The sequence below is a fragment of the Crinia signifera genome, unplaced genomic scaffold (assembly GCF_055691185.1).
Source record: "Crinia signifera unplaced genomic scaffold, ASM5569118v1 HAP2_SCAFFOLD_80, whole genome shotgun sequence".
NCBI lineage: Eukaryota > Metazoa > Chordata > Amphibia > Anura > Myobatrachidae > Crinia > Crinia signifera.
In genome coordinates this window covers 378,380-384,527 of record NW_028142708.1, presented here as the reverse complement: position 1 = coordinate 384,527, position 6,148 = coordinate 378,380, and the positions used below count along the sequence as shown (strand labels likewise).

The 6,148-nt window shown below is 48.6% G+C and overlaps 1 non-coding gene across 1 annotated transcript; it reads right to left on the bottom strand.

Annotated features, from left to right (window-relative positions):
* Window positions 1-5,934: 5,934 nt before the first annotated feature.
* On the bottom strand, window positions 5,935-6,053 carry LOC146056468 (5S ribosomal RNA). Its single transcript, XR_014469261.1, has one exon. It is a non-coding gene; the product is annotated as a 5S ribosomal RNA (ribosomal RNA).
* Between the last annotated feature and the right edge of the window lie 95 nt (window positions 6,054-6,148).

The following is a 6,148-nucleotide window of genomic DNA, read 5'->3' as shown; positions in this document are numbered from 1 at the left end:
CATGTCACCGGGCTGGAGCTGGGGGTATATGCCTGGTGTACACGTTTCCTATAATCACATGTCACCGGGCTGGAGCTGGGGAGTACAGGCCTGGTGTACACGTTTCCTATAATCTCATGTCACCGGGCTGGAGCTGGGGAGTACAGGCCTGGTGTACACGTTTCCCATAATCACATGTCACTGGGCTGGAGCTGGGGAGTACAGGCCTGGTGTACACATTTCCTATAATCACATGTCACCGGGCTGGAGCTGGGGGTATATGCCTGGTGTACACGTTTCCTATAATCACATGTCACCGGGCTGGAGCTGGGGAGTACAGGCCTGGTGTACACGTTTCTTATAATCACATGTCACCGGGCTGGAGCTGGGGGGTATATGCCTGGTGTACACGTTTCCTATAATCCCATGTCACCGGGCTGGAGCTGGGGGTATATGCCTGGTGTACACGTTTCCTATAATCACATGTCACCAGGCTGGAGCTGGGGGGTATATGCCTGGTGTACACATTTCCTATAAGGTACAGTAAAAGGAGACAAGGCTGATGGATAATGAGCTCATTATTCCTGCTGGCATAATCAAGTCTCCAGAAGATTTGAGCTGCAATGGCACAGACTGACCACCGGAGGCCACCAAAGAGTCAAATGCCCAAACAGAACAGAACACAGACCTGAACCATACTAATGGTTCCTAACAGACGCTGATTGCTGATGCAGGTGCACCGCATGCAGCGTCTGTGTTTGGCACGTGTAGTTGGCGATTGGCTCTGATTTACTTATGTAAAACAAGCAAGAACACTCTGATTGTTACTGTTTTGAAACTTTGTTCTGTGCTGAGGAACCCACTAACGAATACTCGATACAAGTGAATTTTCTTAACTATTGCCAGAAGTTCTAGAGGATATTTTTTGTTCCCCACATATTCGATTATTTCTATACCACTGATGTACTACCCCTGATGAAGCCTTGATGATGAAACGCGTCGGGGTTCTGTATGATATTTATGCCTATGAATTTATAAAATCTGAACCATTGGACTTTCAGGTCCTGCAAATGGAATCTGCCTTTAAAAACATGAATGATTTTACTGTTATTAAAAATTGTATCCAGCCTGCTGTAGTATTGATACTTCGAATAACGTTTTTGCTGGTGGTGGCACTTACTAAGGTGCACTCTATTCCTTCCTCTTTATTTTGGTTCCACTTTTAAGATCGGGGCTGACAACCCCAGTTCCTGCTGCCAGTTAGTAGCGCACCCTCCACTAATAACGCAGCAATGGGAATTCCAATCTGCGCATGCGCTGTGTATTTATAAGGTGCGGGTTATGTCCGTGATCTGCCTGCTGTGCATACATAGGTTATACGTCACATAGTCATATTCTCCTCATGGATTGTAGTAATGTCAGAGATGATGAGGCAAACTCACATAGGTGTGTCGATTCTCACCCACTTACTACGGAAGTGCCTTCATACGGTATTAGGACCAAGCGGTGTGTCACGCTAACAGTGGCACCAGCTGGAGTGTAACGGAGGCCAGGTGCCTTGATGTAAGGTCCCCGCATAGACGACAGGAGGGAGGGATGCAATTGGATGAAAGAAAATCAGTTTTAATAAAGATACTGTAATACAGAAGATGAACTGTGGCACAAAGGTAATACTGAAGATATGAAATAACCAGAGTCAATGATATATAAAACTTATTGTAAAGTTCGTAGTGGATGGATAACGAGGTCGAAGTGTAGATTTGAAGAATAAACGTAAACTTGAATAGTTGATTTGAAGGATTTACTTGAAGAGATGATTGAATTGAAGATTGATTGATTGAATGATAGATTGGATGATTGAATGGTTGAACGATTGGACGATTTGATGGTTGGATTGTTGGATGATTGGACGATTGGTTGGTTGGACGGTTGGACGATTGGATGATTTGGAAGATTGGATGAATCTGGGAAGTATTGCAGCAGGCCTGAGTAGCTGTGACCAGGGAGAGTTGCAGTGGAAGTAACCGTCAGGTGAGGAAAGGGTGATCCCCTTTGTGGGGCTAACCTTGTCCGGACCATAGAGGCGGCAGCAGGGTTCTGCAGGTGGATGGTCTTCACAGCAGGTGAGCAGGAGTGGATTCAGTCTGGAGATAGCTGACAGGCAGCATCGCTTTCAGCAGGAGTGGGAGTCAGATGCCTAGGGAAAGGACATCATTGTACTGACTGCCTGTTTGGCCTAGCTGGTCAGTATTTAAAAGGAGAGCTGCACTGTAATTGGCTGAAGGTAATTGGTAGTGCAGCCTGGTTGGAGAAACCAACAAGATGGCCGCCGCCAGGGAAGGCGACAGGTTTCAGAACCAGGAAGTGTGTGCAGTACACTCCAGGCAGCGTGTCCAGCAGGCAGAGTTCACAGCATCATGGTGCCTCAGTGTGGGAGGCATGGGTGGCAGACATGGTGGTCGTGACACGGTGCCACTTATACCACAAAAAATGAGATGCTGTGGGCGCCACAGTTGTTTCCTGTCTGTGAGTGTGTGTCTGTAGTGTGTGTCTGTGGTGTGTGTCCCTTACATACTTGCCTTCTTTTGAAAACTAGTTTCAGGGAGATTATAGTTGGTAGTAGAATTTTGCAAGGCGCCCCATTGAGGGGATGTGTCCTGCTCCACCCAAAGGGCGTGTTTAGTACTATATATAGAGAGATTGTGAAAAGTGATTGTGAACATGGCACCTAGAAGCGTGGGTATGTACTGCTACATCTGAGAGGAATCTTTTAAAATGACTTATATCCAAATGTAGATGATCCCCAAAGCAGTTAGTAAGAGATACTATACTTGGTAAAGAAATGTCACTGATCCGTGTCAGGGATTGTTCATCTATTGTGTGTTAGATGTTGTTCCATATAAATGGCCACAAGAAATGCATGTAGCAACAGGGACCATTGTGTTTTATCCGCATCACTGGGAAATGGTGCTGATGATTCAATGTATCTGTCTCTTATTCCTTTTTTTCCCCAAAAATGTAACAGCTACATAATGAGGGAGATTGCTGCTATGTCAGGGAGTCTCCTGCAGAATGCAGGAGGGGAGGTAACTATGATGTAACAGTGTAATGTGGGCTAGGTGACATGAGGGAGATTGCTAGACTAGTGAGGGAGAGAGGGAGATTGCTGCTATGTCAGGGAGTCTCCTGCAGAATGCAGGAGGGGAGGCAACTATGATGTAACAGTGTAATGTGGGCTGGGTGACATGAGGGAGATTGCTAGACTAATGAGGGAGAGAGGGAGATTGCTGCTATGTCAGGGAGTCTCCTGCAGAATGCAGGAGGGGAGGTAACTATGATGTAACAGTGTAATGTGGGCTAGGTGACATGAGGGAGATTGCTAGACTAATGAGGGAGAGAGGGAGATTGCTGCTATGTCAGGGAGTCTCCTGCAGAATGCAGGAGGGGAGGTAACTATGATGTAACAGTGTAATGTGGGCTAGGTGACATGAGGGAGATTGCTAGACTAATGAGGGAGAGAGGGAGATTGCTGCTATGTCAGGGAGTCTCCTGCAGAATGCAGGAGGGGAGGTAACTATGATGTAACAGTGTAATGTGGGCTAGGTGACATGAGGGAGATTGCTAGAATAATGAGGTAGAGAGGGAGATTGCTGCTATGTCAGGGAGTCTCCTGCAGAATGCAGGAGGGGAGGTAGCTATGGCAGGGTTGCCGACTTTAACATTCTCCTCTCCGGGAGAAGCCCGGAGAGGAGAGTTTCAGCAGCCGCTCAGGGGGCGGGGCTTGAGCGTGACATCACTAAGCCCCGCCCCCTTACTGTTAAAAGCAGCTAATTCAGGGATCTCCATGGAGGGGGCGGGGCTAAAATGACGCGATTGTGCCGTTTTAGCTCCGCCCCCTCCTCTGAGACCCGAGGATTGCGGCATTTTAATGCCGCGATCCGGGGGTCAGCGGGGGTCCCCCCTGAATCCGGGAGGGTTGCCCACCCTTCCGGGGGCCGGGAGGGGGTACCCGATTTTCGGGAGACTCCCGGAAATTCCGGGAGGGTCGGCAACCCTGAGCTATGGTGTAACAGTGTAATGTGGGCTAGGTGACATGAGGGAGATTGCTAGACTAATGAGGGAGAGAGGGAGATTGCTGCTATGTCAGGGAGTCTCCTGCAGAATGCAGGAGGGGATGTAGCTATGATGTAACAGTGTAATGTGGGCTAGGTGACATGAGGGAGATTGCTAGACTAATGAGGGAGAGAGGGAGATTGCTGCTATGTCAGGGAGTCTCCTGCAGAATGCAGGAGGGGGGTAACTATGGTGTAACAGTGTAATGTGGGCTAGGTGACATGAGGGAGATTGCTAGACTAATGAAGGAGAGAGGGAGATTGCTGCTATGTCAGGGAGTTTCCTGCAGAATGCAGGAGGGGAGGTAACTATGATGTAACAGTATAATGTGGGCTAGGTGACATGAGGGAGATTGCTAGACTAAGGAGGGAGAGAGGGAGATTGCTGCTATGTCAGGGAGTCTCCTGCAGAATGCAGGAGGGGAGGTAACTATGGTGTAACAGTGTAATGTGGGCTAGGTGACATAAGGGAGATTGGTAGACTAATGATGGAGAGAGAGAGATTGCTGCTATGTCAGGGCGTCTCCTGCAGAATGCAGGAGGGGAGGTAACTATGATGTAACAGTGTAATGTGGGCTAGGTGACATGAGGGAGATTGCTAGACTAATGAGGGAGAGAGGGAGATTGCTGCTATGTCAGGGAGTCTCCTGCAGAATGCAGGAGGGGAGGAAACTATGATGTAACAGTGTAATGTGGGCTAGGCGACATGAGGGAGATTGCTAGACTAATGAGGGAGAGAGGGAGATTGCTGCTATGTCACGGAGTCTCCTGCAGAATGCAGGAGGGGAGGTAACTATGATGTAATAGTGTAATGTGGGCTAGGTGACATGAGGGAGATTGCTAGACTAATGAGGGAGAGAGGGAGATTGCTGCTATGTCAGGGAGTCTCCTGCAGAATGCAGGAGGGGAGGTAACTGTGGTGTAACAGTGTAATGTGGGCTAGGTGACATGAGGGAGATTGCTAGACTAATAAGGGAGAGAGGGAGATTGCTGCTATGTCAGAGAGTCTCCTGCAGAATGCAGGAGGGGAGGTAACTATGATGTAACAGTGTAATGTGAGCTAGGTGACATGAGGGAAATTGCTAGACTAATGAGGGTGAGAGGGAGATTGCTGCTATGTCAGGGAGTCTCCTGCAGAATGCAGGAGGGGAGGTAACTATGATGTAACAGTGTAATGTGAGCTAGGTGACATGAGGGAGATTGCTAGACTAATAAGGGAGTGAGGGAGATTGCTGGTATGTCAGGGAGTCTCCTGCAGAATGCAGGAGGGCAGGTAACTATGATGTAACAGTGTAATGTGAGCTAGGTGACGTGAGGAAGATTGCTAGACTAATGAGGGAGAGAGGGAGATTGCTGCTATGTCAGGGAGTCTCCTGCAGAATGCAGGAGGGGAGGTAACTATGATGTAACAGTGTAATGTGGGCTAGGTGACGTGAGGGAGATTGCTAGACTAATGAGGGAGAGAGGGAGATTGCTGCTATGTCAGGGAGTCTCCTGCAGAATGCAGGAGGGGAGGTAACTATGATGTAACAGTGTAATGTGGGCTAGGTGACGTGAGGGAGATTGCTAGACTAATGAGGGAGAGAGGGAGATTGCTGCTATGTCAGGGAGTCTCCTGCAGAATGCTGGAGGGGATGTAGCTATGATGTAACAGTGTAATGTGGGCTAGGTGACGTGACGGAGATTGCTAGACCCCAGGTGCTGCTACCTGCGTGTGTAGTGGAGGAAAGAAAGAAGGAAAGAAGAAAAGACAGAAAGAAAGAAAAATGTGATCAAGTGAAGAAGAAAAAGAAAAGTAAGCTGGCGTGAGCGCCTCCTGCTGGTTGCAGGCTAGAAAAGCAAAAGCCTACAGCACCTGGTATTCCCAGGCGGTCTCCCATCCAAGTACTAACCAGGCCTGACCCTGCTTAGCTTCCGAGATCAGACGAGATCGGGCGTGTTCAGGGTGGTGTGGCCGTAGGCAGAGACCAGCCTCACATTTGCTCCTTTTCTACGTGCCTTCGGGACAGCGCTGGTCTTCTTGTGACTGGAGGCTGTCTCACTGTGGGCAGCTTTGC